This window comes from Schistocerca nitens, chromosome 5 (genome assembly GCF_023898315.1).
Source record: "Schistocerca nitens isolate TAMUIC-IGC-003100 chromosome 5, iqSchNite1.1, whole genome shotgun sequence".
Classification (NCBI taxonomy): domain Eukaryota; kingdom Metazoa; phylum Arthropoda; class Insecta; order Orthoptera; family Acrididae; genus Schistocerca; species Schistocerca nitens.
Window position 1 is genome coordinate 722,515,543 of NC_064618.1, and position 12,376 is coordinate 722,527,918.

Genomic DNA, 12,376 nt, shown 5'->3' on the forward strand with positions numbered 1-12,376 from the left:
GGATGAGACGTGTCGACGTCACGCAGTACTGAAATAAACGTACATCCAAACAAAAACCAACGCAGTCGAATATTTTCTGAAGTTGGTATGATATTGTTTGCAGTTGGATATGTTTATGATTATATTTGCCTTTGAGATCGCTGCATAATGGGAAACAGCCATGTAAACTGAGTGCTTTTAATCTTTTCACGAAACTTGTAAGATACTGAACCATGCCTAAATTGATTTGAAAAATTTGTTCTGAAGTAATCAACATTTGTTCACCACACACAAAGATTAAAAAGAAAAAAACAGCATTCCCATTGTGTTAATGAGCTCTCAGGGTCACTTTTCCTGAGTGTTCGTTATTACTTATAGACAAACAAACTGGCGAACAGACTTTTACGGAAGAGCATTCATGCTTGTCATTACCAGGTAATCCAGGATAGAGAGTTGAAGGAGGAAGGAAAGAAGACTGGGTTTAAAGTCCCGTCGACATCGAGGTCGTCAGAGACGGTGCACCAGCTAGGATTCTATCAAAGATGGACAAGGAAATCGGCCGCGCCCTTTGAAAGTAACCATCTAGTCGTGTGTCAGCATAGATTTATGGAAATCCCGGTAAACCTAAATCTGGATTGTCGGACGCGGGCTTGAACCGTCGTCCTCCCGAATGTGAGTCCAGTGTACTAACCACTGCACCACCCCTCTCAGTTCATCGAGAGACTGATGAGTACATCCTTCTTGGTAACAGCGGCTGTGGATTGAGCTAGGCCAAGCTTCTACATCTAAACCGACTTCAATACTCCGCAAGTGATCTCCAGTCGCGAATGATTCGCGGTCAGCGTGGCGGTTTGCTTACCGGAAGGGCCCGGGTTCGGTTCCCGACTGGGTCGGAGATTTTCTCCAGTTGGGGACTGGATGATGTATTTTCCTCACTTTCCACTACTGAGACGGCTGATGGGCATCTCCCGAAAGCCAGTAAATTAAACAAACTGAATTGTACGACTCCGTGTGACTTCATTTCTTCATATAGAGGAGGAATAAATATATTGGTTGACTTCTTTTGGGAATGTACGCTCCCGGAACTTAACAGTAAAAAACACTGTGATGCAGAATGATTCACTTACAGCGTCTCCATGATGTGTTCGCGCTTACTGATTGAACGTGTAACGAAAAGCACTGCCCTTTTCCAGATCTTCTCTATTTCCTCTATCAGTGCAATCGGGAAAAGGAAAGACGGAAGATTAGAGTTTAAGATCCCGTGGACAGCGCTGTCATTAGACGAGAAGCACATGCTCGGAATGTTTCAAGGATGGGGAATGAAATCGGCCGTGCCCTTTCAAAGGAACCATTCCGGAATTTGCCTGGAGCGATTTAGGGAAATCACTGGAAAACTAAATCTGAATGGCCGGATGCGTATATAAACCGTCGTCCTCCCGAATGCGAGTCCAGCGTGCTAACCATTGCTCCACCTCGCTCGGTATTCCTGTGGTACAGATCCCAGACTAACGAGTAATATCCAAGTATTGGTCGAAAGTGGGTTTTGTTTGCTACCTCGTTTGTGGGTGGAGAGCATTCTTCCAATGAATTTGTCTGGTAGCAGCCTTACCTGCAATTAGTTTTATGTTATCATTCCAGTTTAAATCGCTCCGTTACACACTCATAGATATAATACGAACGTATCCACTCCCAGTGATTGTTCTGCAATACAACAAAGGGTCTTTCTGACTATTTCTCCGCAATACGGTACATTTGTTTGTGTTGAAGGTCAGTTGCGTTCTACTATATGCTGTGTCCTTTACAGATGAGCTACACTTCTCTAAAATTTTCCCAATAACCCATTCGCCTTTCCTACCACAAACCTCACGTGCTCGTTCTATTTCATACTGCGTTGCAACGTTACGCCCAGATATTTAAAGATGTGACTGTGTCAAGCAGAACACTACTAATACTGCATCCGAACATCACGGGTTAACTTTTTTCTACTCATCTTCATTAAATTACATCTTTCTACATTTAGAGCTAGCTCTCGTTCATGACGCGAAGCAACTGTATAGCCTAAGTCGTCTTGTTTGTTCCTACAGTCACTCATCTTCGACACCTTCCCGTGCACCACAGCATCATCAACTGCAGATTGCTGCCCGCCTTGTATGCCAGATTATTTATGCATGTAGTAAGTAATAGGTGTCCTGTCACGTTTGCCAGGGGCACACCTGACTATACCCTTGTCCCTGATGAACACTCGCCGGGGAGGACAACATACTGGGTTCTGTTATCTAAGAAGTAACCTGGGAAACTGTTCCATATGCTCGTGCATCGTTAATAGTCCACTGCGGGACACCGTAACAAATCTAGACACCCACAGTTCGCAGTATATCATGCGGGAAAAGGTCAAGTTGTTGCAGTCTGGGCACGTTTTTCAGGTTTTGAACCAGGATGTGAGTTGCTTTCGATCAGGTCCACGTCGTCACGGTGACTTTGAAAATAAATATTGTATAAGATGCAAGGAGATAGCCTCAGCTCCTCAAAGCGGCTCGCACCCGTTAGGTCGTCATTGTGTGCCTGGCATCGAGGGCGTCCATGCATCAGTTTTTAGAAGGGGGGAGCTAGACCTGGAGGTGTTAAGTATTTTTAATATTTTGGAAAACGAAAGCCACTTGTGGTGGCTGTTGAAAGCCTGCATAATACAGAGTTTTATATCATTGTCGTACAAGAAAAATACCTGATTACACTATATTTTTTTCTTTTTCCAAAGAGCTGGTGGGGGAAGGGGGGGCATTGCCTCCGGGCAAGGGCTCCTTTGCCCGGCAGAGGTAAGCCCACTTGCTAGAACAGCAAACTCCGTGCCTAAACACAACGGTGCGCAACCGGCAGCACGCGGGCCACGTCCGGCCGGCGATTGCTTCCAATCGGGCCCACGAAAGAGACCCCGAACGGACATAAAATGAATGTACTTCCCAAAACACCTGTTTTAAAACACAGTTTATTGGTCTGGCTAGCCGGGATAGGGGTGCCATTCATATCGTGCGTTACCTCGCAAACGTTACCGATGCTATAGTTTTGACTATATGCACTAGGAGCGTCGTTGTCGCGTCGTGACGAAGCGGCCCGCAGACTTGAGTAAGTTTGTGAATCAGACTCCCGGGGCACCAAAGGTTGCCCCTGCCCGCCATAACAGAATTGCGCCAGAGGCCCACGCTCCCGCCCCTTCATGACAAAGGCGCCCACGGTGATGCCGTGTTCGTTGACTCCCGGGAGACATTCTGTATAGCTTCTCGACCTCTTATGGTGAACCAAATACAAGGTTACCAACTATTGGACCAGATTTGTGACGGGAATCATGATTTCCTAGCAGTTAGAACTTAACACTTTGTCCTTAAGGGGCTCCGGAACGCCCTATACTGGCAATGTTAAAATAACGCTAATAAATTACATCTTTCCTCACAAAGTATTTGAGGTAGGAAGTTGAACTTTTTACACATTATTTATTGGAATATGGGCTACAACTTAACACAGGGATTTTACAAAATTTTAGTTCGGTTATTAAAGATGATTTTTTTTCAATTGTAATGAAAATTCACAACATTTTTTTGCAATTTTTTATTTACATATTCAAAAATATACAGTTTTTTGGAAAAAGGCTGTGTTAAATTATGGAGAAGGTACTGTGTAACATTTACTGAAAGTTTGAAACAAATATGTTTGGAAGATCCTTAGAAAACATGTAATTAGTATGAGAAAATAAAAGTTTTGGGAATCGAGCGACAAAGATTGGATTAACTTTTTAGTGCATTCCAGGTCCATAGGATGGATTATCTTCATCCTCTGCACAGCGTTCTTCATAGATTCTATACAGACATCTTCTACTTTAGACCCTATTAATTTATTATAGGTTGGGGGATTTGGAAGATTCATGATGCCACAGAAAATTGCACCTGCAGTAGCACCCTTACCAACTGAACGCAAGGAATAAACAAATTTAATGTTGTGTTCGTAGATTTTGCTACCATTTTCTTCAGTTGCAGTTACTGCAACACTGTTCCAAAAGGTGGTCATGTATGAACACTTATCACATTTCAGTTGTATTTCACTAGCAAGTCCTACGTGCTTTATTATGGAGAGTTCCAGACCAACTTCACTACAATGAATACATCTTACACAGTTTGAAAAAATTCCTTTGAGAACCGAAATATCAAATATTTCATTCACATCCGATTCGCCCATAAAACGTTCATAGTTTTCACTCTTTGAACCAAGCTTCTTCTGTGAAGTATTTTGTTTCCCACTTTGACTGCTATGGGCAGGTGTACTTGAGAGGTTAGGTTCACTCACTTGGTTATCGTCTTTATTGTTTACAGTAATAACACATACCTTTGGCTTTCCAACATTTCTCCTTTTCTTAAAAGCCTTCAGAGGATTTCTAATAACTTTACTTTTACTCATTGTTATACTTCAACAAAACAGAGACTCAAGAAACAGAATTAATTACGAATATTTTCGAGATAACGACAGCGTAAATAAACATGAAACAATCGACAATCACACCAGCGATATATATTGAACCATCACAGGTTAGCCACAACACATACTTTATCTCACATCACTAAAATGTACCTGATGAACACGGACGTTAATAATAACACCATTTGACAGCAGTTTAACAGCGCCACAGTGGGTCACGCCCATGTAGAACACATTTAAAAAAAATTTAAAAATAGTTGTAGTCTTCGGAATTGAATAAATTATATATCTATTAAAAGGTAATAGTATGCAGATTCAGAAAACGCAAAAAAGTAAAAATTGAACTTTTCATGATTTTGAGCCTTTCCGGAGCCCCTTAACGGGACTAAATCGGCATATGTCAAAGTATCATATCAAGAGGGCGTTATAAGGCCGTTACTGTTTACCATAAGTATAAATGATCTGGTGCATGGCGTGAAAAGGTCCATGCGGCAGTTCGCAGACGATGGTGTTGTGTGTAAGCCGGTTGCAACGTCATAAAATTGTAAACTGCGGGATGACTTGCGAAGGATTAATGAGTGGTACACGTGACCTTGAACTTCAACGTTTTGTGCATAAATAGCGAAAGATATCCATTGGTGATCGATTACACTATTGGTGACTCACTAGGAGAAGTAACAACAGTAAAATATCTGAGAATAACCGTCGGAGCTACCTGAAGTGGAACAGTGAGATAAAACTAATATTTTGGGAAACGCGGATGCCAGGTTGTGATCCACTGGAAGCATCATATAGAAATGCAATAGATCCACGAATGAACTAGCTTACAAAACCAGATTCTATAGTATAGCTCGCCTGTCTGGAAAACTTACTAGATTTTATTAATAAATGAGGTAGAGAAGGTACAACGAAGAGCGGCTCATGTCGACACGGGATCGTTTAATAGGTGCGAGAGCGCTACAGAGATGATCAACGAAATCAGTGGCAGTCGCTGCTAGACAGGCATTGTGTATAACGGGAAGGTTTAGTGTTGATCTTCTGAGAACATGCTTTCCAAGGGGCGTTTGACAACATTTTACTTCCTCCCACATATATTCCGCTGAGCCGTGGCCACGATGCAAAAACCATAGAAATTAGAGCTGATTCGACGTTTACTCACAGTCGTCCTTTCCACGGACTATTCGCCGTTGGAACAGGGAAAAGGGGGTGTAGGGGGAAGGAGGAAACTATGCTACTGGCCATTAAAATCGCTATACCAAGAAAAAATGAAGACGATAAACGGATATTCATTGGACAAATATATTATACTAGAACTGACATGTGATTACATTTTCACGTAATTTGCGTGCATGGATCCTGAGAAATCAGTACCCAGAACAATCACCTCTGGCCGTAATAACGGCCTTGATACGACTGGGCATTCAGTCAAACAGAGCTTGGATGGCGTGTACAGGTGCAGCTGCCCATGCAGCTTTAACACGACTGGCGTATTGTGACGAGCCAGTTGCTCGGCCACCATTCACCAGACGTTGTCAATTGGTGACAGATCTGGAGAATGTGCTGGCCAGGGCAGCAGTCGAACATTTTCTGTATCCAGAAAGGCCCGTACAGGACCTGCAACGTGCGGTCGTGCATTATCCTGCTGAAACGTGGGGTTTCTCAGGGATCGAATGAAGGGTAGAGCCACGGGTCGTAAAACATCTGAAATGTATCGTCCACTGTTCAAAGTGCCGTCAATGCGAACAAGAGGTGACCGAGACGTGTAACAAATCGCACCCACGCCGGGTGATACGCCAGTATGGCGATGACGAATTAACGCTTCCAATGTGCGTTCACCGCGATGTCGCCAAACACGGATGCGACCATCATGATATTGTAAACAGAACCTGGATTTATCTGACGAAATGACGGTTTGCCATTCGTGCACCCAGGTTCGTCGTTGAGTACACCATCGCAGGCGCTCCCGTCTGTGCTGCAGCGTCAAGGGTAACCGCAGCCATGGTCTCCGAACTGATAGTCCATGCTGGTGCAAACGTCGTCCAATTGTTCGTGCAGAAGGTTGTTGTCTTGCAAACGTCCCCATCTGTTGACGTGGGAAAAGTGATGGTACGCATTTCTCCTCCTTACACGAGGCACCACAACAACGTTTCACCAGGCAACGCCGGTCAACTGCTGTTTGTGAATGAGAAATCGGTTGGAAACTTTCCTCATGTCAGCACGTAGGTGTCAAAATGGTTCAAATGGCTCTGAGCACTATGGGACTCAACTGCTGTGGTCATCAGTCCCCTAGAACTTAGAACTACTTAAACCTAACTAACCTAAGGACATCACACACATCCATGCCCGAGGCAGGATTCGAACCTGCGACCGCAGCAGTCGCACGGTTCCGGACTGCGCGCCTAGAACCGCGAGACCACCGCGTCCGGCACACGTAGGTGTCGCTAATCATTTGCATATCACAGCATCTTCTTCCTGTCGGTTAAATTTGGCGTCTGTAGCACGTCAACTTCGTGGTGTAGCATTGTTAATGGCCAGTACTGTATAATGGTACTGGAAGAATATACGCCCACACGCCGTAAGGTAGCTTGCGTAGTAACCCACAGCTGTAGATGTAGATCGTTTGTGCCTAACGTGTTGTGTGCTGTCTCCGATGTCGTACAGAAACTGCGATTTCCACTAACCACCTCGTTAACAGTACATCAGGAGTATCCCGCTTCGAACAAATTCGCTACTGTCACTTTCGTGAAGAACAATCTGTTAGCGATGGGGCTCACCGTCAACTGTGGGGATTTTGCCAAAGCGTAGCAAGTCGGTCACCCCTTGAATGATACCGGTGATAGTCATATTAACACACCGTACAAGCATACAGACGCCATCGATGTACAGTAGTATATTCGCTCATTACGCGTCACAGGGCACAGACGTGACCCAAGGCGCTGGAACATAGCCGCTCTACGCTCGAGGCGTGGGAAACGTATATCTGCACTCACGGGTGGCGGACCCCGTTCGTACGCATTGGTGGCAGGATAGGGTAGGTCAGAAACCAGGTGAGGCGATCTATGATAGGTAGTCATGAAGTATTAATTACAACCTCGATAAAATGAAGCTACGTTATTAATTTTTTCAGCGCGACTGCTACGGTCGCAGGTTCGAATCCTGCCTCGGGCATGGTTGTGTGTGATGTCCTTAGGTTAGTTAGGTTTAAGTAATTCTAAGTTCTAGGGGACTGATGACCACAGATGTTAAGTCCCATAGTGCTCAGAGCAGTTAATTTTTTTATTTCACTACAGATACACGTCTGCAGCCCTGGTAGACACTTAACTACGCACACCACTGTACCATAGCAGGCCGCTAGATAAACTAAAACGAAATGGGGCAGCATATTGACAATGTGATTTATTGTGCGGCAATTCGCTACCCGCATTTGAAAGGCAACTAAGCTGTAACAATCTGTGCTGAGTTCGTGGAAGTAGTTAGGTAGCGCATGTGCTTCTAGTGCGGTCATACGAGTCTGAATGGCGAAAAGCGAGGTGACAGACCATCTCTCTGCTGAATACGGACTCGCAAGAGGAAGGCCGGCATACAACGATCCGACGCGACAGCGGGAAAAGTGAATACCGGCCACTGACATTTTGAACATGACAGAATTCGCCGCTACATGGTTCCGCTAGTGCACACACTCATTTATAAGGCTCACCTAACCGAGGCAGCAGCGGAAACGCGGTAGCTGTGTCGCGATTCAGACTTCTTTATCCGCCTTCTGTCCGCGGCTCGTGGTCTTGCGGTAGCGTTCTCGCTTCCCGCGCGCGGGGTCCCGGGTTCGATTCCCGGCGGGGTCAGGGATTTTTCCCTGCCTCAGATGACTGGGTGTTGTGTGTATTTCATCCTCATTCACTCGCAAGTCGCCGTAGTGACGTTAGAGGACTTGTGGAGCGGCGGCCGAACCGCCCCGCGAGGTGTCTCCCGGCCACCAATGCCATACGCTCATTATTATTGTTATTATCCGCCTTATCGCCATGAACGAGTGCTGTGTCTATCACTATGGCCCCAGAACGAAGGAACAAAAGAAGCAGTGGAAACGCGTGGATTCACCACCGCCGTAAAGGACGAAGATCCTACCATCGTCGGATAGGGTGATGGTGAGTTTCTTTGGGATATCCGGGTGTGGTGCTAACAGCTTACACTAATAAGGGCTATAAGCAACATACTGCTCTAACCATATGATGCAGTTGGCGGTGGCTGTCAGGACGAAGCGTCGTGGGAACCCGTCCCACGACAACGCCTCTCGTTCCACACTAGCTACATACATACCGCGCTTCTTTGGGTTATCAAATTTTGCATCGCTCAACGACATCCCCCCCCCTCCCCCCCTACCCCTCTCATTTCTTCTCATGACATGGCATTCAGTGACGTCTTCCTCTTTCCTTGCATGACAAGTGTGGTATCGACAGCTACGATGCCAGAGTGTAGGTACAAGTTCTTAGGTTGGCACTACGAGAGCGGACGATCCACACCGACGACAGCGCCCTCTAGCCGGCGCTGTGCAGCGCTACGAGCGCCGCTCCAGATTCAGCCCATTTTGATCACGAGCAGACGACCAACCAACATTGTTTCATTTTCATAGTGGGCGAGCCACTACAGATTTTGCCTGTGCAACTTACATTAGCTTTGATACATCCGGTTTCGCACGTACGTGCTTATCAGTACAAAGTTAGGTATTCACGTTTCTTATTGTGTTGAGATATAGTAAAACCACTTTTAATTTACTGCAATACCGATAGTTCTACCTCACCTGCTCCTCCTAGCTTCCTATATTCGGCCAACGCTCTAAATTACAGGAGCAGCTTTCCAGGCGGGATACAAAAATACGAGGGCCGTTCAGAAAGTAACCTCCGGTTGATTTAAAAAAATACACCAAGTTAAATAAAAATATTTTAATATATACATCTTACAACTACATCTTTGCACTATTTTTCTACATAGTCTCCATAGCGATTGAGGCACTTATCGTATCTCTTCACAAGCTTTGAAATTCCTTCTGCATAAAAATCACCCGCTTGCGCCTGGAGCCAGCCTGTGATCGCATCTTTGAGCTCTTCGTCGTCATCAAACCGCTGTGACCCGAGCCATTTCTTCAAATGCATGAAGAGGTGATAATCACTTGGCGCCAGGTCTGGGCTGTAAGGTGGATGGCTGATAACGTCCCACTTGAAGGACTCAAGAAGGGCCGTTGTTCTGCGAGCAGAGTGAGGACGGGCGTTATCGTGCAAAAAAACGATACCGGAAGTCAGCATACCACGGCGTTTGTTCTGTATAGCCCGTCGTAACTTTTTTATTGTTTCACAGTACACGTCTTGATTAATGGTCGTACCACGTTCCATGAATTCAACCAACAACACCCCTTTGGCATCCCAAAACACCGTTGCCATCAGTTTTCTGGCAGAAAAATCTTGCGAGGCTTTTTTTGGTTTGGTAGGCGAATTTGAATGTGCCCACATCTTTGTTTGTTCTTTTGTCTCAGGGTTCACGTACTTAATCCAGGTTTCGTCACCGGTCACGATTCTGTTTAACAATGGTTCTCCTTCGTCCTCATAACGTGACAGAAAGTCTAATGCAGAGGCCATTCTTTGAGTTTTGTGGTGGTCGGTAAGAATTTTGGGCACCCATCGTGCACAGAACTTACGGTAACCCAATCTTGCTGTCACTATCTCGTACAAGAGAGTCTTAGAAATCTGTGGAAAACCAGTAGACAACTCCGACATTCAGAAACGTCGATTTTCACGAACTTTTGCATCAACTGTCTGAACGAGTTCGTCAGTCACCAATGATGGTCTACCACTCCTCTCTTCATCATGAACGTTTTCTCGTCCACTTTTAAATAAACGTACCCATTCACGGACAACTCCTTCACTCATAACTCTTGGTCCGTACACGGTACAAAGCTCACGATGAATAGCTGCTGCAGAATATCCTTTGGCTGTAAAAAACCTTATGACAGCACGCACTTCACATTTGGCGGGGTTTTCTATTGCAGCACACATTTCAAACTGCCACAAAAACTAAACTAGCGCAGGTACGACGTTCACTCGACCACGGCTTGATGCCGACTGACCTGTTGAGTGCGTGAACGCACAGATGGCATCGCTACTCCCCCCACAACCCGCACTGTGACCAATCGGTGGTTACTTTCTGAACCGCCCTCGTAAGTAGGAGCGATGTTCCCTGAGAAAGCAAAATGCTCACTTCTGCGACCAGTGTGTCCTTCAGTTAATCCATCATTGGCAAACACGTGTCGGATTAAAGGATGAATATGTGGTGAAGGATTGACACAGAGTTTCATGGTTGCAGTTTGATCCTTTCTAAGTTTCTACTCCGTATCTCCCTTGCTAACATGTCCCCGTTCAAGCAATTGGTGAGGAGTTATTTTGGAGTGCTGTTTGTTTACAAAGAACAAATAAAGACTCTACACGTTTGGCATCGTTTCTCGTCTGCGAGCGTTACAGGAAACTGCTGTCTGATCATATGCAGCTGTTTGTTCGTATACAGCTACCTGCCGACGATCTGCATTTTCAGCAACACACCGCTCCAGTACAGTGCTCCGGAATTGTGTGAGAATGCTCCATGCACTTGAGGTTCCTTGTTTGGCGCCCCGTTCCATATGCACCCAGTGCCACTGACCACAAAAAAGGGTGCTACCGAGCTCGATGTGGTCGTCTTGGTGCCTACGTACACCTGACTCTGTGAGATACGGCTGTTACTAATGCTTTCAATTTCCGGTACCCCATTGAGTCCATACCACGGAGCGTCGTCATTGTAGCTTGGACGAAAGTGGGCCGTGCACTCTAATAGGTGCAGTGTCTTCCTGTGGTATGAAGTCATTTGCTCCTCACTGCTGTGTCTTCCGTTCCCTAAGTACCAATGCAAGAACCTGCTTGTTTCTTCCACACGCCCTGAACTGGAGATCGTGGCTTATAACATATCGACCAACCGCTTTCGCGCCAACGATCAGCATTTTTACTAACCATTCTTTGGCCACCACAGTGGTTACAACGGGAAGATGATGTACCGGGACTAGCCATCCCAAAGTAGTCTTACCGCCGACGAAATAATAAACGTATATGTGACGGTAAGAGTAGTAGATATCGAGCACAGAGATATATCTGTTCCTTTAACTCGATTTTTCTGAACTCATTTACTCGTTTTTTATGATTTTGTATCAACAGAAACATAATACATATGGCGTTAAAACGGAAACTTGAATTGTTATTCAAGCTTAACTTTTGATGTTTTCGAGATGTGAACATATATTTACTGGATGAGATATAAACACAGCCAGTTTACTGCAAGTTGCATGATGCCCTATGTAAGCCGACAGAACTAGGCGGTTGTTATGGAGCTTTTACTTAATATTGGAAACTTAACCAGTATTCTAGATATTTTCAGATAGGCCAAATTTGGCATGAATTTAAGACATACTCGCAACAAATGTCCTAAAATTCGACATAATCAGTATTTAGATAGCTACATTGTCGTGTGTTTCGACAATAATTATTTTGAGCATATCATGATTTCTTAGTTTTATTCATTGCTGTCAGTGTTTTCCCGTCACTGTGTTACCTTCATAAACTAAGGAACAAACGCCTTCAATCATGATTTTATTTCAATGCACGATGCTTTTCGAGCCCTGGGGGATCTTCTTCAGGTGCTATGACAGTCTACACCTACTTTTCATCTTCAGATTTGGGTTACTTCTATTTCTAGTAAGATTTCAATAGTATGTTACAAAGTGGCACATTGTGAATATAAGGATACAAAACTAAGACAAATCGAAGAATAACTTACCGTATCTAGGAGTGGATGCATGATTTTGAAGCTTCAAAAATTCATAGAGTTGGTTGCATCTGCAAAGGGAACGTGCTCCTGATAAAAATGTATC